The sequence below is a fragment of the Tenrec ecaudatus genome, chromosome X, assembly GCF_050624435.1.
Source record: "Tenrec ecaudatus isolate mTenEca1 chromosome X, mTenEca1.hap1, whole genome shotgun sequence".
NCBI classification, from domain to species: domain Eukaryota; kingdom Metazoa; phylum Chordata; class Mammalia; order Afrosoricida; family Tenrecidae; genus Tenrec; species Tenrec ecaudatus.
Genome location: NC_134548.1, coordinates 136409339 through 136436643, shown reverse-complemented (window position 1 = coordinate 136436643; position 27305 = coordinate 136409339). Strand labels below are relative to the sequence as shown.

General features: G+C 40.6%; 1 protein-coding gene across 8 annotated transcripts in view; it reads right to left on the bottom strand.

The window, feature by feature from the left end:
• The window catches only part of STAG2 (STAG2 cohesin complex component), a 135891-nt gene that overhangs the window by 107796 nt on the left and 790 nt on the right, over positions 1-27305 (bottom strand). For 2 of the 8 annotated variants that reach the window (XM_075538134.1, XM_075538130.1), the window contains exon 1: positions 26972-27237. The exons of 2 other annotated variants lie outside the window; for them this stretch is intronic. The gene's annotated coding sequence lies outside the window, so the exon portion shown is untranslated. Of the gene's footprint in view, positions 1-25966; positions 26124-26397; positions 26520-26971; positions 27238-27305 lie in introns of those variants that run through there. 4 more of the 8 variants (XM_075538137.1, XM_075538136.1, XM_075538131.1 and 1 more) reach the window with 4 other exon arrangements.

Below are 27305 nucleotides of genomic sequence, written 5' to 3'. Positions count from 1 at the left end.
GGTACCCAGTATGGTAACACATAGTGCACCCCCCCACCTCGAACCTCCACCTGTACCAGACTAGGCAGAATATCCTTAGTGATGTTTACACTCCATTTTATTCACAGAATATTGTGTGCTGTAGACAGTTGTACACAACTTAAATGTAATGCTTCTTAGATTACATGGCTACTCATCACAAAATTACCTTTTAAGATCTTTCTACAATGAATTACAATAGTATTAGTTTAAAACTATTTGTAACTGAGAAGTTTTTAAAATTTATTCTTCTACTTTTCCTTAATTACTGCTTCTTTCTCAAGCAAGGTCTATTGACATAAGTACACAGATACTTAGCACAATATTGTAACTATAAGAGTAAAATTTTGTGTGGTGTTTCAGCAGTAATTACCTATGGGTAAACTGATACATGTAGGTTTTGCTTAAGGAAAATACTTTTATTATAATTGCTGGGGTATCTTTTAAAAAAAATAAATTTCTGCTGAAACACTGCACAAAATTTTTATACAGTTTTTTTTGCTGTGTCATCCCACCTCTGATGGTGTCACCCAATTCTGTCAGCACCTCTACCCCCACAGTGAACCAACCACTGCTTGCAACTGGAAACAATTGAAAAAGAGTCTGATAAGTTTTCAAACCACCACAACCATCATACCATTTGCCCAGGGAAATCTTTTAACAATCTTCTTTTAAAATCAGAATATAAATGCAAAATGCAAGAATCAATGGTGCACTGTCTCATAGTAGTCACAGATGAATGGAAACAGAAGAAATCAAGCTAACACCTCAACCAGTCTTTTTTACAGAAGCAATGAGACAGAAAAGAACACACATACCATAAAGGATATCAACCATAAAATACATGAAGTGATTCGGAAAGCAGAGAGCAGTAAAGTATTTGCTTTGCTGATTGACAAGACAAGGTACACAAAAGGCAATGGGCATAACCTAATAGCTGATTTCCCTTGTGATACTGCAATGTGTGACATACACTGAAGCTTAAAACATGCTTCTTCAATGACACCAACTTGAAAATTCTCAAAAAAAATAAGACAGGTACAAACATAGTTATAGAATATATAAGTCTACCTGTCACTGTTATAATTTCAAGAAAATAACACTAAAATTCCATAGTTGGGTGATAATGTATGCTTAAAGTTTAATAAAGGACTAAAATGAAAACCTGTAGTTGGAACTATATTACAGTGTCTGCCCCGCAAAGTATAAGGAATATAATGGAGACCATGCATTCTTGATCACAACTCCCTGAAGGGCTACACACATCTGAACCACATCTCGCCATGTCTTTTTCCAACTGTAACGTTCTTGTTCGTTTTTTTAAAATTAGGATCACACAGCATTCCAGTGATGATAAACCACCAATTTCCATATTCCCTCCTGAGCTTTACCCATATGTGCATGTGTGTATACCTGTGTAAACATTTCAAAAATGTAACCAAAAAAGACAATGGTGCCTATTTTCATTTCCACATACATTTGTAACGTTATATAGTAGTAACTTTATGAACTTCTATCAATTTGGATTCAGCATATCCTACTGAAAACGGCCCCATAGTTTCTAAGGCTGTAATCTTTAAGGAAGCGAACTACCCCGTCTTCACCAATCCAATGAATGGCGAGTTTGAATCACTGACTTTTTGGTTAGTAGTCACGAGCTTGCCACTGTGCCACTAGGGCTCTTTCATTGTGAGAAATTAATATTTTACTAACTACCACTACTAGTGACATCTTCCTCCGTGTAGTTCTATTTCCTCATAGTAGATTCAAGTGGATCAACATTTATTTCAAAGGTCTTAATTAGAATAGAGGAGCCATGGTGACAGAGTGGTTACACATTGGGCTGCTTACTACAAGGTCAGCAGTTTGAAACCACTAGCGGCTCCACTAACAGTGTGCTATAAATTAGCATCGACTTGATGGCAGTGAGTGTATTTTGTTTTGTTTATTTATAATTAATAAGGGGCCTCTCTGTTGTTTGTTGTTGTAAAATGGGAAGAAATTTTCACCTGTAACTACCAGGTTATTGTTGAAGAATGTAAATAGCAGGTGAAAACCTCATGTCCGAGAACACTGATATAATAGTTGCTGGCATCAATCTGCAAAAATGCTAAGTAATATAAAACCTTTTATTGCATTTACTATAAAAGGCTTTCTTAAATGTTTTTTCCAACAGTTTTAGTGGCATATAATTCAAATACAATTCAGTAGTTCAATCCTATCAAGCAGAGTTACACAATCATCACCACAGTCAGTTTCACAACATTGTCTTCATTCCTATACTCCTTACCAATTCCCCATTTCTTCCCCATCCCCACCCTCCCAACCCCCAGGAACCATTAGTCCAGTTACAGTCTCTATAGATTTTTCCCCTAAATGTTTTAATCTCAGTGTCTTGTCTCTGTGCTGTTTTATAAAGTTAACAATCATCAAGTACATTCCATGTGTCAGACACTTAACATGCTCTCTTTAATTCTTTCACAGTGAGAGACAGTCTATCCATTTTACAGATGAAAAACAAGGTAGGTAATTCCCAGGAGGTCACAGATGAGGAAAGAAGTCATAAAATTCTAAATTTTAATTCTAGCTCTAAGGCTTAAGGTTCCATTCCAGGGTGCCTCAGAACATTCTTAAATGCTTTGGGGAAATTATTCTCCTTTACAAGACCAGAAGTGAGCTAGAAAACTGTAAAACTCAAATGCCTTCGTTATCAGCCAGCCAATTATCTCTAGGACCAAAGGCATGGAAGATTAGAACAGAGGACTGACAGAGGGAGCACACCTGAGTCAGAATGCTAGCCCTGTTGCTAGCATATACATCTACCGGTATATAGATATATTACACATTAATGTATAATATATATATGAAGTGTTCATGTACTATTCTCTATAGCAGTGGTTCTCAACCTTCCTAATGCCACGACCTTTTAATACAGTTCCTTCAAGTTGTGGTGACCCCCCAACCATACAATTATTTTCATCGATACTTCATAACTGTAATTTGACTATTGTGATGAATCAGACAACCCCTGTCAAAGGGTCATTCAACCCCCAAAGGGATCACTACCCACAGGTTGAGAACCACTGGCTTAAAGGGTCCTTTCACTCGGGTGCTTTTGGGTCACTGAGTTAGGAAAAACTCTACAGTGGGTCTGCTTTTTAGAAGGCAAAACATTTTCCAGCATCTCAAACTGCTATTTTTTAACAAGAAAAAAATTTACAGTTCCAAAGCTTAGTTAAATTCACAACTACGACTGAATCTTTTTATATATATTTAAGTATCCACAGAATTTATTAAAGTTCATTATTTTGACAAACATTTCTTAAGAACATTATATGTCATGTACTGTTAAGAGATAACCAAAGCTACAGCTTTTTCTACAAAATCCCTAAATTCTAATGGACTAAAAGTGGTTATAAAATAAACAAGAAAATACCTGAGATTGAGTGCTACCAAGGACGAGACAATAAGTTGATTGTATTGAGAGGGGGTGGCACTCCTTCCAGTATTTTTAAATATAATGTAACTAAGAGGCATGGTTAGTTTAAGCTAAACCATAAATAATGCATTTTTGTCTTCCTAAATAAAACTACTTAAGTTCTAGAAAGGGGGTTGGGGAAGTAGCTCTTCTATCTTCCTATCTGCCCCTAACTTCTCAGATCTGACATGAAAAATTTTTTTCACTAGCAATTTAGTGGAGTCTGTGAAATCATACTACCTAGCAAAACCATAAATGCAGCCATGTAGTTTTTTTAATGATGTCAAACACATTTTCATTTATCTAACCTGTTTATGACTAAAAACAATCATTCTACTATCAAGACAAAAGCTGAACCAGTAATAATAGCATTTTTATTGATATATGCTTCAGTGCTAAAAAGATTATGGGGTGGGTGTCAGATTTGACCACTAGTTCTCTCAGTCTCACTTAAAAAAACACTTATTCACAACCTTAGCATTATTGGGCTAGAGCTAGATGAAAGGGCAGGCAGATTATAGGAGGCGGCTTCCTTAGCAACTGCCTATTATGAGTTGAATTTAACTAGGAGAACCAGAAATAAGGTAAACAGACAATAAAAAATAATACACAAACTCCATTTAAAACAGGTAGGTACATATATTTAATACTACAATTTGAAACCACCAGCCACGGAAGAAGAGTCTTTTTGCTCCTGTTAAGAATCATTAAGGTCTCGGAAACCCACAGAGGCAAGTCAATCCTGCCCTTTAGGGGTCACTATGAGTCAGCATCGACTCAAAGGCAGAGTTTTGAGTGCAATTGAATATGAAAAACCACCACCAGTAATTAACCAGAACACTACTATATACTCCTAATTAAAAATCCCTCAAGTAAAACTTAGTGTTGTCAATCACATTCCAAGTACCTTGGTGAAAAAAGGAGAGGACAAGCTCACGTGTGCTGACGATGATAGATAGATAGATAGATAGATAGATAGATAGATAGATAGATAGATAGATAGATGATAGATAGATAGATAGATAGATAGATAGATAGATAGATAGATAGATAGATAGATAGATAGATAGATAGATAGAGAGTTAGAGGAGCCCGAGGTAACACTGAACTGGCAAAAACTGCTTAAAATAACACCTCCTAAGCAGGGATAATATGGATACAAAAATGCTCAAACTGCTTGACATTGTGATCTCACTCCTGGACATAAGAAGGGGGGAAAGCTACTTAGAAGCAAAGCAGCCCTATCTGAAATGGAGAGAGAAGACACAGACCAATGGACAAGGAGATAAAGAATTGGGTTACTCATAGTTTGGCAAAAGGAGGAGGAAGAGACCGACAATAATGTGCACATTGTGGTCAAAAACTAAACTCAAATGTATCAACTTATGAAGTGTGTCAACGAAGCTAATGTAGCATTTTCTTCTAACGTGTCTACCCTCTGGAGTGGAAGGCACAGTCCACCTAATCTTATCACCCACGTTCTAGCTCTAGAGATTTAACTAAATATTTTAAACTTCTAAAAGCGCCATGTCTGCAACAACTGATAAAGCAACAAATTGGAGGAAATTTTGCAACAATGACAGGCAGTAGTTAACTTCCCTTATATACGAAGATGGCGGATAAAACCAAGACAGAAAATTTCCTATTTCCCAGAAGGGCGGGGGGAGACAAAAGAAAAAATAGCCCATCAAGAACACCAAAAACTAACCCCTTCCTGGGCAAATGGATTCTGAGCCTGCTAGTAAAACTGTAATCTCTACAGAAACTTGGGAAGGTTTGAACTACAAAACTTTAGGTTGAATAATCGAATGCAAATAAATTGTTTACACCTTCTAGGGACTTTGGCTGGCAGCCCAATTCCTATCCCACTCCCCTAGCAGAGTGCCTTACACCAAATGTTAAAACATTGAGTAACCCTCCCCCGCCCCCCAAGAATGCACTTCAGAAGACAGCACTGAAGCTACAGCTCAGGGAGAGGGACACGTTTGATCAGAGCACACAGGAGCAAACGAAGAGGGAAGAACAGAGTGTGGAACATATCCTGGTCCACAAAGCCCCGAGGACAATATTCATCCAGAGAGGATGATAGGGCCGGCCCCACCAGGAGACATTAAGACATTGAGATCACAGAAAACAACACTGGAGGCACAGTGCGGGAAGTGTCCATTCTGACCCCACCACACTGGGGCAAAATGCTAAGGGTGTGCAACAGAGCAAGGGGAGCAAAGCAATGAAGTCCCTGGGGAATGCCAAAAATAGACTTTGGGGCCAGGGAATGCACCCCATCAGACTGGATTGGAAAGCACTCCTAAAGATCAAAAAACAGACCTGGAACTATTTATAGGCTTTTCTTTTTTTGTCCTTGGGTTTTGTTGTTTTGTTTTTTGTTTTTCTTTTGTTGTTGGGTTTTGCTGTCTTGCTTTTGTGATTATTGTCTCTGCATGCTATTCTACATAAGATAGGTGGGATAAACAATCCAGAGAAGAAAACAACAGGACCAATGGTTCTAGGGACACAGGAGAGCGGGCATTAACAAAGCCAGGAACAAGGAAACAACAAGTGATCTAAAAATGATGGCTAGGAGGGAGTGGGATGCCGAGTAAGGCTTGATCATGGGCAATATAACAGAGGAATTACTGAAACCCGAATGAAGGCCATACATGATAAAGGGACAAGAAGCCATTTATAGGAGCCTAAATACAGGCATGTACATATCTAAATATATTTCTATACAATGATAGGGAAATAAGATCTATGTACATTGTGGGCCTCTTACTTAAGTACTCCCCCTCAACACAAGAACACTTCCCTGTAATAACCTGGCATTCCGTGCCGCTCAGCTTCCCGATGTGACCACTGAAGATAAAATGGATGCATAAGTAAATGTGGTGAAGAAAGCTGATGCTGCCAGGCTATCAAAAAAATAGTGTCTGGGATCTTAAAGGATGGAAGATAAACAAGCAGCCATCTAGCTGAGATGCAACAAGTCCACATGGAAGAAGCACATGAGGTGTCAATGGAATCAGGTATCAGGCATCAAAAAACCAGAACAAAAAATCATGTCAATATGAATGAGGGGGAGTGTGGGAGACCCAAAGCCCATCTAAATACAACTGGACATCCCCTTACAGAAGGGTCACAATAAAAGAGATGAGCCAGCCAAGGTGTAGTATAGCACCAATGAAACATGCAACTTTCTTCTAATTCTTTAATGCTTCCTCACCCCCACTCTCATGACCCCAATTCTACCTTACAAATCCAGCTAGGTCAGAGCATGTACACAGGTACAGATAAGAACTGGAGACACAGGGAATCCTGGACAGATAAAAAACCTCTCAGGACCAATGAGAGTAGGGATACCAGGAGGGGTAGGGGAAGGTGGGAGGGTAGGGGGGGAAACCCATCACAATGATCTACACATAACCCCATCCCAGGGGGATGGACAACAGAAAAGTGGGTGAAGAGAGACATGAAAAACAGTAATTTATAAATTATCAAGGGTTCACGGGGGAGAGGGGATGAGGAGCCAATATCAAAGGCTCAAGTAGAAAGAAAATGTTTTGGAAATGATGTTGGTAACAAATGCGCCTGACACAAAGGATGTATATATGGATTGTGGTAAGAGCTGTATGAGCCCCCAAAAAAGTGATTTTTTAAAGTGTGTTTTGGGGGGGGTTGTATTTTAATACAAATGAATAAACAGAATTTTCAGGAAAGACCAATTAGTCATGTTGTAGGAAAACCAGGTATTAAAGGGGCCAGTCTTGGGGAGATGGTGGTAATCTGACAATGTGTATCAAAAACTGAAACATAAGCTTTGTAACCCAGCAATTCCACTTCTGTACGCATACCCAAAAATAATTTAAGGGTCACAGGTGCTCACTCACCACCAAGAAATTAGTTAAAGTAGTGTACCCATATATAATGCGGCTACTGGAATGAAGTAGGTTCTACTGAAACAGAATTTTGCCCAGAATTCATCATATAAAAAAGTAGATTATACAACATGCATCTTTATAGGACATACAATATATTTAGTATGTGCCACTTTTACATCTAAAACCTATTCACATATGTGTATGTGTGGTGTTTTACAAACATGGCACGATAAGCAACAAATTGTTCAATGACTTCTACTGGGAGGTGGGCAATGGTATTAAAGAACAACTTACATTCCATTACTTGCGCTCCAGAAAAAGAGTAGGTAATGAATAAAAATTACTTGCAGAAAATCTTCTAAGCAAGAGATTTTCATGTGGCTAGAGTGTACATAGCTGTGGCAGGGTTCCATTAGAACATAGAGATGTATGTTTGTTTTTCGACTTAATACATACATTAAAACCTGAGATACACAGGGCATTTCTTAAAATTTATATAAATACAATGTACGTGTCTTTTTGTATATGTATGCATATTGTTTCTTTTAGTTACTAAATCATAAAGTGCAAAGCTAGAATACTATTTCAAAACCAATCCTGCTCCCAATTTAAGACAGGAACGAGAAGCTGAAAACTGAGACCCGCACTGAAACAGATTTCCAAAGCCTAGACAATGAGGACAGATACACATGCAGACTGAACTCCTTCCTAGGGCAATTCCTAAGAGAAGCCCTCTAAACACTAGAGGGGTGGGTTAGGGTGGGGTGGAGAGGTATCAACTGCCTCCCCAATCTCATCCCAACACAGGCTATATACACACACGCCCCAGTACTGTTCTGGGTCCAGGAAATGCCTATACTATTTCATTAAAGATTAAATCTATTTGCCTTTAAGATTAGCTTTGCGAGCATTCTAATGTATCTCAAGAGATGCCACCCCCAATCATGTATACAGTCAACAAATATTAAAGACCTGCTATATTCCAGGCACTGCTTGAGTTGCTGAAATTACAGCTATGAACAAAGGCAGACAAGCATGCTTTCCTTCATGAGTTTATATTCCAGCATGGGGCAAACCTGCTATGATGAGCAATAGACTGGGGAAGGGGGAGAGAGATCACTACTGTGCTAAAGAATATTTTCATAACTCGCAGCATAACCAAGGAATACCTTACCCAAAAGGTAACATTTACGCAAAACCTGAAAATGAGTAGCCAAACCTGGCAGAGGGACGAGCTGGTACAAAAGTGCTGAGTTGGGATCCTGCTTGAACAAATTAGTAAATTCCTTTAAGCCTCTTCTCATTAGCAAAATGGCTGTGTTCCTACACTGTGCTTGTGTCAGCTTGTACTGTAGTGGCTTGCAGATTGTGGCCGTGATGCTGGAAGCCAGGCCACCAGACAATAGCAGAGCTTCCAAACTAAGATAAACTGGGAAGAAAGACCTGGTGACTGACAACAAAAACCTTGCAGATCACAACTAAGCATTATCCCAGTCCCTTGCTTTGGACACAAGGGCAGGCAAGGATCAGTCACTGGAAGGCATCATGCTTGGTGAAGTGTAGAAGGCCAGCAAGGGCAAGGAAGAGCCTAGTGAGATAAAATGGCAAATAGCCACAATGAAATTGAGCATCGTTAAATTAATAGTGACGAAACAATATGGGTTGAGACCTTGCGAGAACAGTAACCCAATATGCCACATGAAACCAATGTTATTGAACTGTCCATTTGGAAATGGAATGAATGTATGTTTGCCTCCAAAAATGAAAGCTTTCTTTATTTAAAGAAATAAAATGATGTGTCATGTGTCCAAGGCACAAAACAGACTAAATAAATGACTGCTTGGGTTATCTGGGGACCTATTACGCAGCAAAAGTCCTCAGCATACTATCTAACACAGAGCACTCAGAAAGTGTATTGTTATCTTAATCTCCATAAGAGCCTATAAAGTCAGGAGGCCGGAGGCTCAGAGACTTACCCAGTATCCTCCTGACCCCTACGAATTCTGACAAGAGGGAACATACTCCCTCAATTAACCATTGGCACTTTTCTTCACATTTCTCAGCCGCAGCATGGTAGGACAAATTAAGCAAGAACATGAGCTCTGTAGCCAGCCACCAGGGGTTCACTCAAGGCTCCAGCACACTACTTAGGTATGTGTCTGTCCTTAAGGCATGTGTCCTTAGGCAAGTGGAAGGTCTCTGTCCTGTTTTCCTCCTCTGCAAACAGCAAATACTAGGACCCATCCTCACAGGGTTGTTGGGAGGATTAAATGGAATGTTTTAAAAGTTCCATCTCTTTTCAGTGAGTTCTACTAGCTAGTGTTAGTAGAAATAAAGCCCTCACCATCATCAAAACGTTTGTGCTTTCCGCATGAAAAGGAGAGAAAAAAGTTTATACTCACCAGAGAGAAAACTAGAAATTCTAAAGATGCTGGAGGTGGAAAAGCTGTAAAGGGAAAATAAGAAAGAACCAAAGCAAAACCACCCAAACATTTTGGCATCAAAATGTTGTCTGGATTTAGACCAATTTACCTGAACAGACTGTTCCTATTAGTATGATTGTCTTTTAGGAGGAACACTACCTTTGAGCCAGTGAGACATCAGCCAGCAATGCTTTTGATGACATTTCATTTTAGTTGAAAAAAAAGGCAATTCCTTAAATTCAGATGGCACTGTGGTGAGAATTAAAACAAGTAAAATGCAACAAACTATCACCCCCCCCACCCTTTTTAAGTGCAACTTGATGCTTGCTGTGGTTTTATTTGTTTGTTTTTGAGATAGCATGTTAGATGTAATTTAAGAGTAAGAATGTTTTATTCTCTATTAGTTCTAGATAGAAAAATACTTGTAAGCTTTTCTAAAACTACCTAATCTCCCAAAGCTTTCCCACTACTACTTTTAGGTGTTTAACTTCTTCCTCCATGTCATCCATTTAGGATTCTTATGTCCTTTGAATTTTCTTCTCCACCCCACCCCCCGAAAAAAAACACATATATCATTATGAAATAGATCACCCTGTAAGTGTCCTGGATTTAGGCAGAACTGGATTGAAAAGTAGGCTCTACCACTTAACTAGCTCAGTGATCTTCGACAAGTCCCTTAATCATTCTGAATCTGAGTAAATCAAAACACCATAACCTACCTAACAGGCTTGTTGCAAGAAAAAAATTTTCTAAGTGTTGGGGAACCTAGTACAAGTTTCCATGTAGTAGATGCTGTAAACGATACCATGTATATGTAAACTCTATTATTAGTGCAAAGCCAACTAAGGGAAACTAATTGGTGATTTCTCTTCTAACACAGCCCTGAAACATGTATACTAATAATGCAATTGTAACGCAGGGTCACATCTCTAGAAACCTAAGGCTTTCATTCAATCACTGTTCAAGAACCTGTATGACAGGCACAGCACAATGAGACAAGGACACAAACTCAGATAAAAACATAGTTCTTCGTCTGAAATGTTTAATGATCTATACGTGGTAACTTCTGATACGGACCAAATAGCATGTTTAAATGCTATATATTACACACATACATAATTACCTTTCATCCCGGGTTTGCTTTTTTCTTCAGCAACCTAGATAACTAGGTTTCTGTCTACTTCAAGGGATCAGAAACCTAATACCCTGAAAGAATCTTTACAAATATAATCCCCAACTGTCCAATGTGCCCTCTAAATTTGTTCAAGTAGCACACCGAAATATGACTGCAACTACTGAAGACTCATCAAGGAATAGTAGTGCTTTATGCACTGATATTTATTTTTTTAAAAGGTACATATAAAATTCAGAGCTGGAAAAATCCATTTGTCATTGACAAGTTTGCTTTTCAAAAACACACCTTCACGCTTCTGCTTCTCCACCAGCAATCGTGACCATCATTTCCTCAATTCTCCTGCCAGGAGTAGTCTGAGGAATGTCTCTTGGCCTGAATGAGTGATGGAAAAAGGGAGGGTCCTATCCCAAAGGAAAAATATTATGACTTTTCTAATATTGCCTACATTTTCCCTACTACTTCATTCAGTATAGAGGGAAATTCTCAAAGGTTCGGTATTCCTAGCTATCTGTAAACTCCTTCTTCAGACCCCTGCTTAAAAACAAAACAAACAAGCCTTTTTGCTTGTTTTTAAGTATGTGGACATTAAACTTGGATCTTTTTAATTAATAGCATTCTAATTCCCATAAAGTTTGCAAGTTAGGTATAAAACATATAAGATTAAGTGGTGTGTGAGAAAATTCTCATTTTTGAAAATAGAAAAGATATTAACATACCTACCAATCCTAAAATGAAAATATTTCAAATATACCAGCCTATGTAGCTACAAAAAAACATAATTATCATATATTGCTACAAAACATGCCAACATTCCGATAGACGCAGGATCAAAAACAAAAGACAAATATATATAAATTTAACTTCCTTTAAAACCAAATATATAACTCTTGAAATAAAGACCCTCAAAAGCCCCATATGCCAGAGTGGCTGCTGCTTGCCTCTCTTGCTTTAAACAGAATCATAGTACACTATTTAAAGGTCTCAACCTTTGGGGAACAGTAACTGCTTATGTAACATGGTGTGGGCTCTTTTTACTTAGCTTATTAACAAGTATTGAAACATTTAAAAGATGCATCATTATTGGCCTCAATTGTTTGTTTTCAGATTAAGGCAAGTATTTGTTACTAATCTCAAATTAAGGGCACTGTATCAAAATGGCAGACCTGAATTACACACATAAAAAAGGCAACAAAAGCTTTCGTTACATACAAGAAAAGGTCTAACAGTATTGGAACAAAATAATGTTTTAAAACTTTCCTCAACAAAAAATATCACAACGTGATGCTTTTTATTTCCTCCACATAGGCAGTGTTTCCATTTTTGTAAGCCTTTTGCCAAAGAATCCTGTACCTCTCTAACCATTTAGTGTCCTAAATAACAACTGCTATCACTTAAGCTGACCTCTATTGCCTTGAAATGAACTAGCCTGGGAGATACCCTCAGGAGCCACTGTTTTGACTGGACTTTTTTTAAGGCCCTCAAAAAGACTAAGACAAGCATATTACTGAAAACTTGCCTGCACAAGACATATTTAAACAGATTTTATTTGGAGTAACTCCCAAGGTGCATATGAACGATTTTCACTTACCACATATACTCGAGGAAAAGCCAACCCGAAAATCAGCCGAGGCACCTAATTTTACCACAAACACTGCATTAAAAATGTGCTGAAAAACTCAGCTTATACATGAGTATATACGGTACTCTAGTATATCTTACAATAAAAAACTTTCTAAAAAATGAACAGCGACAGTTTTTAGCCTAATATTCTTTAGAAAATAATCCCAGTAACTGCGGAAGTCGCTAGATGGGGCAAACAGTTAAAAGCTTGACCCAAGTGGTTCAAGTGCACCCAGACTCACCATGGAAGACAAGTCTGGCAATCTCCTTCCTGAAGGTCTGACTTGAAAACTTCAGAGTATTTCTACTCAGCACACAAGGGTTAGTAGGCAAGCGTCAGACTAACAAACTAATTCCAGTGCATTAGGTGAAAAGGGGGAGTTATAACCCTATTGGACTGGGAGAAAGATGAAGCTTAAAACCCCTGTAAAAATTTAGTCTGCAAAGATCACAGCAGTACCATAATTTTGCTCTGCCCTATAAGGTAGGGTGATGTTGAGTTGGAAAAAAGGCGCACTCGATGGCGAGAAGAACCCTATTGGAATAATTAAGCCTATTTTTACTATATCCCCCCCAGAGAGTAGAATCTACATGATTTAGTTCAACAAAATTTTATATCCAGTATCTTTCAAATTCCAAACTTGCTGCCAATAGGACCAGAAACCCCCATCTTTCTCCACATAGTAGCATTTGCGGTCTTACACAGTGACGCCAGCGTCCTTCCAGTAACTCTTAGTAGGCACTTTAAATGCTGCCTGATTTAACCACTGTCAGAGTAGTTATATGTATTTAGCTGCTGAGTTCAGCAGTTTGAAACCACCAGCACCGGCCACCCTGCCGGACAGTTTGGACCCTTCCGAAAATCTCATACATATGCATTATACATAATCTCAAGAGAATTCATGTAGCTCCACCTCACCCATTGGTCCCAGCAACGTTGCATGTAATATTTAACATGCATTAATTATACATAATAAAATTCAGAAGCAAACTGTTTTCTACCACAAAACTGAGGCTTTAAAGTTTCATCTGTTCAGAAATGCAATTCCCCTTTTCAAGGCATCCTTATGACATGAATCATTTAAAAATTCAAGTCCTAAAAAAAAAGAAATAAATAAAAATCCAAAGTCCTGAGACCTGCTACAATGTGAGGAAATCTTGAAACTATCATGCTGAGCAAAGTTACTCACAAATGAACAAATACCAAGTAATTGCACTTATAAATGTTCTCTCTTGGTTTAGATCCATTCAGTGAGTTGACTCATGATGACTCAAGGTACAATAGAATGAAAACTGTCCAATCATTGCTTTATTTGAGCCCACTGTCGCAGCCATTGGTTCAAGTCGTTTCACTAAGGGGCCTTTTTTTTTTTTTTGCTGGCCCACTCTACCAAGCACAATGTCCCTCTCCAGAAATGGATGGTCCCTCCCGATAGCATTTCCAGTGTACGCGAGACCAAGTCTCGCCACCTTTCCCTCCTAAGAAGCCCTGTAGCTGAGTTTCTTCCACAAACTTGTTCCTCCTACCAGTCTATTCCATTTCCCTCAAACTTTTTTAAGTCCCCCTTGTATTCTATTCAGGAGCACTGGCAGTATAGTGGTTACTTGTTGGGTTGCTAACTACAAGGGCAGCAATTCGAAACCTCTTTCCGCCACTTCCAGGAAGAAAGAGGCGGCTTTCTAATTTGATGAAGATTGACAGTCTCAAAAACTCATAGGGGCAGTTCTGCCGTCCTAAAGGTTTGCTTCGAGTCAGCAGTAACTGGACAGCACTGGAGGTAGTATACAGTATTCTCCACCTTAAATGCATGAATTCTTCTCCTGTCAACCGCGTCTATTTCTAGCTTTCGTATGCAAGAGGTGACTCAAATTACCATGACTAAGGTCTGCACACCTTAGTCTTCAAAGTGGTATTACGCTACTTTTCAACACTTTGATTTCTTTTGCAACAGATCTGCACAACGAAATCATTTGATTTTTGGACTGTGGCTTCCACAGGCATAGATTTTGGAGCCAAAAGAGATCCTTCACAATTTCAATCTTTTCACCTATTTATCGTGATGTTGCTTATTGGGTCTAGTTGTGAGTTGTAATTCATACTGAAGGTTCTATTCTTTTATCTTCATCAGTAAATTTCTAAAACCTTTTTCATTTTCAGCAAAAAATGGGTCATCTGCATATCACAGGTTATTAATGAGCCTTCCTCCAATCCTGATGTTTATGTGAAATGTTCCTTTCAGCTCTTTCTTCATGTTTCAGGGCCATTTCAAACATCCATTTTGGCCTTTTCTTTTCTTTCCTCTCTTTATAGTGCCTTTGTTGCTATCCCACAATTGATCTGGTCTTGGGTTAGTAATGGCCAATGCATCAAATCTATTCTTGAGATGGTTCGTATATTCAGGTGGAAGGTACTCATGACCATACTTTGGTTCTCACGGACTTTAGCTTAATTCCACTTCAACTTAAGTTTGTGTAAGGAGCAACTGGTGGGTCTGTTTTGCATTTAGCCCCTGCCTTTGTTCTGACTGGTATTATTGAGCTTTTCCATCATTTTTAGTCAGTCAATTTGATTCCTCTATTATTTCATTGAGGAGGGACCTCAAAGAGATGGATTGGCTCAGTAGCTGCAACAACTGGCTCTAGCATAGGAACAACTGAGAGAATGGTGCAGGACCAGGCATCCTGTTGGGTACAGGGTCACTGTGGATTGGACCTGAATCAATGGCACCTAACAACAGCAACAGTATTCCATCAGGCAGGTTCAAGTGTATAGTTGTAGTTTTAAGAAGTATTGACAATGAATAATTGTTGGTCTTGCAAAATTCTACCATGTTATCTCCAGCACAGTTTCAATCACCAAGGTCATATTTTTCCCAACTACTTATCTCTTTGTTTCCACTTTCACATTCCGATTCCCAGTAATTATTAACACAACTTGATTGAATGTTTGAACAATTTCATACTGCAGAATTTGGTAAAAGTATTTCATTTCTTCATCTCTAGCATGACTGCTTGGTATATAAATTTGAATAGTACTACTAAAAAACTACTATTACTAACTGGTCTTCCTCTTGGACATATGGACATTATCCTATCATTAACAGCTTTAGACAGGAATATATCTTGACGTGTTCTTTTTGATAATGAATGCCATGCCATTCCTCAATTGGAATGTCTGGCTTGGGGAACGGAGAATAGAAGGGAGGTGGACAGAGAAACTCCAGCTGGACCTTTTTCTTTCACTTCTAAGACACTAAGATTCTGTTAAGGGTGATAAGGAAAGAAATGGGATCAGAACCTATCATCGCCAAAAATGTTAAAATGGCAAAACATGTTTAGTCATATTGCAATAAAAAGAAGTAGATGGTCCTACTTAATGATCTCTCAATTTGTAAGGAAACACAAACAATATTTCCAAAAGCAGCCAAGCTGGAAAGAAAACACACGAATTACTCAAGGAAATACTAAACTATTCACTTTAGATCAGCTCCCTTAACACTCAACCCCCTCCCATCTCCAAACAAAAAAATGAGAAAGATCTCCATTTACAATATTAAATAAGATCTACAATTATTGTGCCTAAGTCAATGATTTCTCCATATGTTTAAATTCAATGTCAGTAATCTTTCCCTATTTTGGGGGGAGAGGAGGAATGCTGAGGGGCCAAGACCCCACAAACTTAAAAATACAAAACAACTACAAAGAGGACTATTAATTTTAAGAAATGACACATCAATTGTTAGAAAATGTAACTCAAATTGTTATTGAATCTGTTGGATTTCAGATATGTCTCTAAAAGCTGGACCTTTTTCTTTTACTTTTAATACGTTTTCCCTCGTCACAAAATTCTTTCTCCAGTCATTTGCTCAGTAGAAACTTTCCACAAGAGAACCCTAAGACATACCATTAATTAACATTCCCTCCTAACCAAATTACAATGGGAGTTTGAATAATATGCAAGAAAAAGGAAACTCAGGGATGTCAACAGTAAAAATAGTAGTTCCTTTGAATTTTTACTTTGTTTTACTTTTTAAAAAATACCTTGGAACTTCAGCAAAGCTGCTTCTCACACTATCTAAAGTCATTTCAAAATGTCAAATGAAAGTTCTTCCCAGTTTTTAAAAACAATGTTGCTTGTCTTTTCCTATTAATCCCAGGCCAATGCAAATTCCCCTAAAACAAGTAAAAACAAATACTTAGAATATGACAAGTAAAACCATTTTCAATCGCTTTCATGTGGCAGAAATTTCAGTAGGGTGTTCAAATATCTTCCTCCCACTACAAATCGTGGTGCCGACCTTGAGCAAGCTGCTTTTGGCTCCCTATCCATAGGTTCCTCTAAAAAGATACTGTTGAGGGTCACTGTACATCCTTAGTTTCTCTGGGTCAGGTCCTATTCCCATCCAGTTATCTTTTAGTCTCAAAAGTACTCTCAAAGGGTAATGGTCATCTTACCTCAGAGGTTTACGAAGCGATTAAATACGCTAAAACACATGGCCTTGACAACAGTTTTCTGGCATAGAGTTGAGTTTAATTAGTTCTGTTGTTGTCACTGAGAGCTGGCCTGAGTCAGCCCCCAATTCAAGACTCCAAGAAAAGGAGAGGCTAAGGTGGTCCTGTGCCAACCCCAGGATTGGCTGCAGGGTCACCGGGTTCTTACTGGCAAGTTTCAAAGTACATTGCAAGGCTCGGTCAGCTATGGTCAGTGTTAAGTCCCTGTCAACAATTTGTTAGAAAATATTTTAAATGACAGAATGAATAAGTAATCCCATGATTTTCCTTTATACATATAAATTTAATACTATTTAACTTGTCATTCAGTTCTCAAAAAGAATTAAACTGTTTGAAATCAACATTAACAAATTTATTCCACACGAGAGGCAATATTGTAAACAGCATTTATATTTCCACATCTAAGTGTCAGTAGAGGTTATACTAGGGTTACAGGCAGAAAGCTAACTGAAAAGTAAGTTTTTCCTTAAAGTCAAACCAAGCCCTTTAATTTTTTAGCAGCCTTTCTCAACCTGGGTTCCTCATATTAACCACCAAAAACAAACATAAAAACAAGCTTCACTGCCATCAAGTCAACTCACAGTCACTCATGCCAACTCATAGTGACAGAACACAAAAATAACCTTAGTGACACTTTCTCCAGCCAATATAATACAGAACCAGTATCACTCTCCAGGCTCAAGAGGAAAAAAATGCATTTATCCCATACAATGGATGCCTTAGGGTATGTTTCTGCGGTAGAACACCTGGTCTCTTTTTTTTAATCATTTTACATTGGTTATTGTAAACTCGTACAACTCTTATCACAATCCATACATACATCCATTGTGTCTCGCACATTTGTACATTTGTTGCCATTTTCACTCTCAAAACATTTGCTTTCTACTTGAGCCCTTGGTATCAGCTCCTCGTTTTCCCCTCCCTCCCCCCTTCCCCATGAACCCTTGATAATTTATAAATTAAACATCTCCCTTCACACATTCTTCTGTTGTCCATACCCCAGGAAGGAGGTTATATGTAGATCATTGATCATTGGTTCCCCTTTTCTACTCTATCTTCCTTTCACCCTCCAGGTATTGCCACTCTCCCCACTGGTCCTGAAGGGATCCTCTGTCCTGGATTCCCTGTGTTTCCAGTTCCTATCTGTACCAGTGTACATCCTCTGGTCTAGCCAGATTTGTAAGGTAGAATTGGGATCATGATAGTGGGGGGGGAGGAAGCATTTAAGACATAGAGCAAAGTTGTATGTTTCATCGTTGCTACCCTGCACCCTGACTGGCTTGTCTCCTCCTAGCGGCCCTTCTGTAAGGAGGTATCCCGTTGCCTACAGATGGGCTTTGGGTCTCCACTGTGGGTTTCCCCTTCTTGATACTCTTGAAATACAAAAGGGGAAAAATATGGATGGAGAAACTCATTGTTGAAAAACTTGAATACAAGACTATCACTTGGAAAATTATTTCCTACAGGATGAAGCTTCAGGAAAAAAAACCAACATACAAAAACATAAACTTGACTGGTGACTGTGAAAAACACCAATGACTCTGTCTCCACTAGCTTAAGGTCAGAAATCCAACATCCAGCATTCCTTAAGATAAGGGAAAATTCTAGTCCCGGTTAATGGAAAGCAGGAAGGAAGAGAGCAACAAAAACTCAGTCCAACCCCTAATAAAAAATAAATTTTAAAAAAAACTCAGTCTAAGATAGCATTCAGTAATGAGCCTAAGAAGCTGGAGCAGTGTTTTTTTAACTACCAGTGGTTACAGTAAGGAAATGCAGTAACAATATGAAAAGATGAACTAAAACAGAAAGTGGAAACAAGAGTAACTTGCAGGAGATTTTTATCGGTAGCAGCTGACAACTAAAAAGCTCACTACAGAACCAAACAGCAATGTATTTATTAAGTTGCCTACATTTTAGCTCAAATCTAACCACTCAGTTAAACAATTGAATGAAATGGATAGGCAATTATTTCTAGACATATTTTACCTTGCTTTTGGATAGAGCACAAATGATATATACACCAAACCCATTGCCACTGAGCTGATTCCAACTCATAGTGAGTGACCCTATAAGGTTTCCCAAGCTGTCATCTTTATGGACACTGCCACATCTTTCTCTCCAGAGCAGGCTAGGTTCAAACTGCCAGCCTTTTAGTTAACGGCCAATGGCTTAACCACAATGCTATCTGGCTTCCTTAAATGATACTGGGGAGAGGACGCGATGGTGAAGTTACTCTATATCTTAGCATGTCAACATAAAAAAAAATCAATCAAGAACACAATTCAGAACAACAAACCATTGGAAACCAAAAAGGTAGTATCTGCCCCCAAAGGTTACAAGCAGGAAGGGAACTCACTCACTATGACATGAGAGAATGGACATGGGCACCCCCGTGGGGAGAGTGCTGTTACAGAGAGGGGCGCCAACCAAAGGCACAAAACAAAATGTGCCTAAATTGTTCAATGGGAAATGAATGTGCCTTGTAAACTGAAACCCACATCACAATAAAATGGATTCTTAAGAATACAATTCAACACACTACCCAACGAACTTTTTAAATTAGTTATTTTATTGTGTTTTCAGTTTTATGTTTATACAAGCCAAGTGAGGTTCACAGGGCAATTTTCACGCAAGTTACTCAATGAGTCCCACCAGCTTTTGTGTAACATATATAGTAATATAAAACAACAGGAACCCTTCGGATTTGATTTCAACTCTTCTGGCCATTAGTGTAAGACAGAAAGTAGGCTTCATAGCATTTGCCCGGCTCTGTACAGGAAAAGGGCCTTGGTGATGCAATCAATGTTTAAGAGCTGGGCTGCTAATTGAAAGGTCAGCTGTTTGAACACCCATCAGGGCTTCCCCTGGAGAAAAGACCTGGCTATCTGCTCTTGTAAAAGTTTACAGCCAAGAAAACCCTAAGGCACAGTTCTGTCACACAGGGTTACTGTGAGTTGGAACTGACTCACACCCCACAGAAGGAAAAGGCAAGCCCTGGGTCTGGCAAAAACTTATGTGCTCCGTGCTCACCTATCAACCTATCAAAGGTGGGCACTCTCTTCCTGACTCACAGAGCCCCTGTAGAGCAGAGAAAAAGTACCCAGGGTTAGTTCCTTTCCAAGGCTGTAAATTCTTATGGGAACAGAAAGCCTCTTCTTTCTCCTGTGGATCAGCTGAGAGGGTTGAATTGCCAACCTTGTGTTAGCAGCTCCACAGTTAACCCTTTAATGTCACCAAGGCAATCCAACATGTAACCCACTATGCCCTAGGGAGTTCTACACAAGGGGTCACAGAGAATAGTTGTCAACTGAAAGGCATGAAGAGAAAAACCTTGGTTTTGTAAAAAAAAAAAAAAAAAAAAAAACACAATCCTGTACGCTTTCCAGTGAAAAATAACCCAAGTCCAATACACCAGAAGGGATGCAATCCAGTTTAGCATTAAAAAAAGCACAAAGCATTTGAGGCCATGCCAATCATAGAAGTGAATCCAACTTGCCCTTGATTGGCATGTAACTTAGGGCAAGTAATTTCTTTTGAGACCCTCAATTTTCCCCACTGTAAAGTAACCAAGTACTAACTTGCAAAGGAGGGGAAGATTAAACAACAGATGCTGAAACACAGCACAGCTATTGTCAATTCAGAGGGAACTCAAATGGCAGCTGAATTGCGTTTCTGAGGATACCTGAGCATTCAAAGCAAATGTTCTTCATGCGAAAGTATTGCATTAAAGACTTACTCCTCCCTACCCCTCAAAAGTTTGGTTTTTTTTAATAAAGGCATTCTTAACTGTAAATTGGGCATTAGATTATCCAGTTTATAGCTATCTCTCTGGTTTGTCATATGAAGCAGACTCATCAATCAAAAAGCAAAAAACAAAAACCATTGACCTTTTCCACACTCTTTGGGTTGGAGTGGTCACTAAATTAACTTCAATAATCAACCGTTTAATTAGGCTAACCCTACGTGAAGATACTTGGCAAGGATATAGTAAGTGTATAAAAAACACACTCCAGGTAGATTAAAACAGCTGTCAATTTTTTATAAATGCACACACACAAAAATTAAGACTACCAAGCACCAGCACCCCCACTGAATAGAAAATCTCATTAAATTAAAAACAAAGCTGGTAACTCCGGATTTTTTTAAATCAAAGTTTTGTGTTCTCACATCTTTTCCACATAAAACATGCAAAGCTCAGTTTATGACAGCATCGCAATCGAAAAATTATTGTACAGGGACAGCCGTGAACAGCAAATCTCAAGGCTTCAGCACACACCAAATAATAGAACATTGTGAAAGAAACGTAAACAACTTTAACAAGACGCTGTGTCTTTAAAATTATTGTTACTCCCCAAGATTAGTCACAGTTCAGTATCGCATCCCAACAACTGGGATGATTCCTACACTTCACTCCCCAGTGCTCTCCACTACAACAGCTCCAAAGGAATAATCTACAAATGCAGATTTTAATAAATAAACACACAAAACAAAAACTTCACCACACTGGGATGTTATCCAGCTGAGCTGGAAAGAACAAGGGTAAAACCATTTAATGCAAATTTAATCTAAATTCTAAGCAAAAATTTTAATGTGCTGCTTTGGAAACTGAAGTCTTCTCTTATAAAGAACCCCAAAGGATAAAGATTATGGTATCCAGTTTACTTCCTTCGCACACGACTGTGGGTGCTATCGATCACTTAAACATGCAGAATATTAATCATTACTGAACTGTTCAAGGCATTTCCCCCTACCCCCACCATCTAGCAGCCTTTACCCCCAAAGACTAGGTTTGGCCCTGCTCCCCACCCTACCCATCCATTTCTAGTCATACCACTCCATGCAAATGACAAAGCAATAAGGTTGAAAAGATTGAAAAAAATACTGAAGCATTTCATTCAAATCTCATTTGAGGAACGTTAAGAAATCCTAACTGAACGTAGGCTTGCTTCAAAACTACAATTCTAACTTTTGTTAAGGGTCTAAGTAATTTAGTATTGCCTCACCACAATAACTGACGCCACAATCATCATCTACTTAGGACTGTATGTGCACATCTTTCTGGAGCTAAAATGCTGAATATGAAATATCCAGACTAATATTACCAATTAAGAAATGGCTGTTCCCAGATGGAAGTGGAACTTGGCTATAATTCTTAGGACACTTACTCTACAAAACATAAAAATTAAGTACTTATCATTTGGATCACTTTTAGAAGGAATCCTGGTGGTGCTGAGATTTGGTATTAGGCTGTGAAAGGTCAGTGATTCAAGCTCACCCCACCCACAAGAACCCCCTGCAAGAGGAAAATGAGACTGCTCCCCAAAACATTCAAAGTCTCGGAAACCCTGGGGAGCAATGCTACCCTGCCTTATAGGGTCCCCTACGCGGCAGACTTGACTCCATAGGAGTGAGTTTTTTGTTTTAGATATTTGACATATATGGGGGCGCCATGGCAGGGGGGAAACTCTTGGAGGCGGGGGAAACTAACACTGAACAATGCAACGGTGCAAAAAGTAAAGCATTTGCCTTAAAAGAACTGAAGACCATTTCATAAGTACACTAAATAAGGGAGACTGGTTTTTTATTGTGGTGCAGTTTCTGTGGATGGGAAATGTGTCAATTATTTTCTTTAAAAAAATAAAATACTGTACAATATCCACTTTCAACTAGTTATAGAATGAGATCATTAAAATGGGTGGGTGAATGAGTAATTTAAATCTTTTTATATGTAAACATGCATTTTCGCATCAGATTTTAAAATGGCGAGAACCCACCTCGTCCCACTCCCAGTCTGATACATTAAAATACTAGTTATTTCACAGTGTGAAGGAATGGCAAATAATTACATTTATTCTCCAATCCTCTTTTCTACCCGTTCATTAAGCACCAAACACTGAAAGGGATTTCAGCTCCTACCTCCATCTCCCTACCAGGAATGCTCCCTACAAACACCCCAACCCCTTCCAATGTCACTTATTTCAACTGTCAAAACCCCACCTATTAATAGTAAATCCCTTCATACTGACTCACTTTAACTTCAACTTGATGAAATTAGACACCCAGCAGAATTTACCAAATTTGCAAATGGAATTTTCCTCTTTTAAAAGGTTTTTAAAAGGGGCTGAAAGTAGAGCAGAGACCAACAAAGGTGTCAACACTTAAAAGTTAAACCAATAAGACAAGGCTAATCAGTTATGTTCCTTGTTCTATGTTGGTGCAGTTCACACATATAAAAAATGTACATACATAGTTCATACGGCAATCATTGTGGAATTGTTTACACCCAGGTAAAATTTCCTGTCCAAGTAATCTTAATTAGTAAATACAAACTTTGGTCATTATACCAAGATTGTAAGGCAACTGGAAACTTTTTCTTCATTTTTTTCTCCAATTATGGAAAATTTCAAGTACATACAAAAATAGACAATGGTACAATGAGATCTCCAGCACTCATGGTCCAACTACAATCAATCAGCCATCCATCCACTCAAGGCCGCTTTGTTTCATCTCTACCTGTACCCACTCCCCACTTATCAGCTTTAAAAAAAATAGAGGACGACTCCATCAGTGGTAGGTACACAAACCAAGACCTCAAGTTAGCAACACTGTCCATGAGTAACACGTTGAAAAGTTAAGGACCCCAAGTAAGTTAGTGTTTCCACCCTGCCCTCAACTGCCGGTTAGGTTATGACTTTCAGAATTCATTTAAAAACAAAGACAGTCCGCTTCAGGGATGTTCGGCGAATCCAGCAAAATCCAAAGGGCAGATTTAAAATTTTCCCTAATAGAATAAATGGGAGTGTGTGTGTGATGAAAATGAACTCAAACAGTCTGCCATTAGCTTGCATTTACGCTGCACCTTGGCTCAAAACGAAAAAAGGCAGGCTAGTTAACATAATGTGTCCTAAAATCCCAATTCAACCACTTGAAAAACCACTGAACACTTATGCCTTAACTGGCCCTTGTGATCCCTAATTATAGATTGACACCAATGGAGAGAGGCATTTGAAGGTAAGTGGTTGAAAATGCTAAAAATTAACCCCAAGGTTCACTGAAACAAGATAGGGCAGCGAGTCTAAAACTACCTGCATCGTCTGTCATTAAACAGAAATGGATCCACTTTCCATGCTCGTTTTTCTTTTGCCTTTGGGGGGTGTTTTTCTTTTTTTTGGGGGGTGGGGTGGGGTAATAAGTTCGCATATAACCTTAAACGCAACGCGCTAGGGGCTCCAACTAGAATTGGGAGACCGCCTCCCGCTCTGGCTCCTTCCTAACCAATGCGAGGAGAGAGAAGGTTGGCAGGAAAGTGCTAGGACGGTAACAAACACCAGCAGCTCCCAAGCAGGCCCAGTTAGAGCCAGGAATGACGCACTTCGGTAACCCGACTCTCCCCCCCACCCCCGCCCCCAGCAGCGGTGCTGACACCGCCAACAGCCCGGAGTAAAGGGGGGGGGGGGCGCAGAGAAAAAGACAACACAAAAAAGCAACACAAAAAAGCAAGGGAAAGGGGCGGGGGGAGGCAGAGGTTGGACCACACCGAGTTCCATCCAGAAACCTTGATTATTCCTCTTTCCATACTAACTACTAGGACTAAACAGGAAAGAGGCACGGTGCTTAAGCAAGTCCCATCATGGTGGTTTAAGAGTCACTAAATTAAGCTGATAATGAGTCCAATCCACAGAGACAAATACAGGGTGTGGCTGCCGCGAACGCCGGCGGTCCTTGGGAGACCCAGGGTATGGAATTCACACTCGAGTGTGAAGGGAAGACGGGCATACTCGGGGGGAGGGGGCGAGGCGGCCCGCGCATTTTAAGGAACCATTGCAAATCAGCACCGGCTTTTCTTCCCTTACACCTAACGCTCCCGATCAAAAGTCCCTCGTGTATATTACATAAACCATGTAAACTGTAACTAGCCATTTCGCTCCACGCCATGACCCTCAATTAAAATTTTAAAAACTACATCGAAAAGCAAGAAGGTAGGCGAGGGAAGAGGGTGGGGGTGGTAGTCAACAATATAAAAATATTTCTAGGCCACGGAGGAGAAACTCTCACCATCCAGCTGAAACTACTAAATGCAATATTAAAAATTAAAGCTGAACACTGCAGCGCGCACTCACACATGCACAGAGAAACACGAAATATATATATATATATTTACATATATCACCCAAAAACCCAGTCCCGTTTCGGATTAAAACGAAAATGACATCTCCACCAAGGGGGAGGGGAAACGAAATGTCTAAAGTACAGAGCTTTCTTCTCCGCCCCCCCTCCTCGGTCGAAAAAAAAAAACATAAAAAATCGAAAAACTCCAGGCAAAGCCAGCCCAGCTCGCGCCCCACAACAGAACAACAACAACAAAAAGCAGAAATCAACAATCTGTTTACGCATCTAGGCCAGAAGAAAATGGGAACGGGTCGCAAAGTTTTGCGGAACTACTTGATGCTGTTTCCCACACCTTTCTCTCTCCCTTGGCCCATGCGACCCTTTTCGCCCTAGAATCCCCGGCCACCGACCGCCGTCCGCGGGATAGGAGTCCAAGAAGCAGGCAGGCAGGAAGAAGAAAAAGTCAGCCCCCAGCCAGAAGAAAAGTGTGGAGGGAAAAAGCAGATGCTGCCTACCTGGGGCAAGGATCAGCTCAGTTCGTGCCTTGAGAAAGACAAGTGCGGGTGGGGGTGGGAGCGAAAAGCAGCACTAAAACTAAAACAAAAGTGGCGCCAAAACCCCCCAACAAACAGCCTTCTACTCCCGCCCTTCCCCCCCTCCTCCCATGCCAGGCAGCCAGGGCCCCCTTGGGGCAAGGTCTGCATGCAGGGGGGCCCCCGCACGGGCAGACCCCCCCGTCCCCCCACCCGACACACACACGTCTGGATCAAATTGTTGCCCAAAGAAAACTGACCGAAGTCGGGCCTCGGAAAGGATGGAGAGATCGATGCCAATTGCTTTCCCCAGCAATTCCCCCACCACGCGCTGGAGATGATGGGGCGGGGGAGAAGCCTAGGGGCCCGTCACATGAATGTTGTTCCCTCTCTAGGAAGGGAGGAAGAGAGGGAGGGAGAGCTGGGAGGGAGGGAAGGAAGGAGGGGAAGGCCGAGGGAGGGGGCACGAGGGAGGGGTGTGATCCGAGGAGATTTTCCCTCGCCTCCCTCGGTCCGAGGCCCAAATATACACAACTGAGCCTCCGCTCGCTCCCCTCCCCCCGCGGTTCCCAGCACCACCATTTTGCTGTCTTCCTTCCCCACGCCGCGATCCCGCGCGCTCCCCCACCCCGGCCCCGGCCCCGGCCTCCCCGGCCGGTCTCCCCCGGCTGCGGCTCGCCCGCCACCACACCTCCAGCTCGGGCTTCTCCTCGGCTTAAGAGCCTTCCGGAGAAAAGGAGCCGAAATCTAATGCCACACGGGGAAGCGGCGCCTCCATCTTGCGCTGCTCTACGTTCTCCATTTTGGGCCACCCATGGGGGGGGGGGGTCCTCCGTCGAGGCCCCGAGGGAGAGTTGGGCGCGGGAAGGAAAGAAAATCTTCAGCCAGGGTGGTAGAAAAGAAGAGCCCTGCAGTAGAAAGCCACGCTAGGACCGGGAGGTAGGGAGGAGGGGGCTCTAAGTTCCTGGGTCGTGGTGGGGTAACGATGGGAGGGAGGGCGGGGGCGAAAGGAGGGTTGGGGGTTAGGCGGGGGCGACGAAGAGTCCCCTGGCTGGACGCGGCCGGCCACTCGCCCGAAGCCTGCCCCGAAGGGGACCAAGAAAGAAGAGAGGGGGAATTCAATGGCAACAGAGGATCCAGCCTCTTTCCCTCCCAACACCGCTCTCTGCCCTATTTCAACAACACACACCGCACGGTGGGCCCCGCGCCCTCCGGGTGCCCCTCCAAACTTCTAGAAGCTTCGCCTCCGCCATTTTATAACTTACCTCCCCCCTCAGCGTACACAGAGGCAGCAACGAGACTGTTCGCCTCCCCCACTCCTCCTTCCTTCTTTCTCAGGCCGGGGGCTTCTTCACCCCTGGGCTGGTACAAGATTTTTCCCCTTGCTCTTCTTTACACCCTTGAATTCTACTCAGGGACGGAAGCTCCCGCGGTTCTAGAGCGGTGGGGGGTTTTGAAAGTGGCGGTCGGATCCGGCGGGTTTTTTTTCTTTTTTTTTTTCCTCTCTTTTTTTTTTTTTTTTTTTTTGGTGGCGCTTCGGGATTGTTTGGGGTGTTCGCTCTTCGGCGACTTGGAGGCGAATGGAACGCGCAGGCGCCA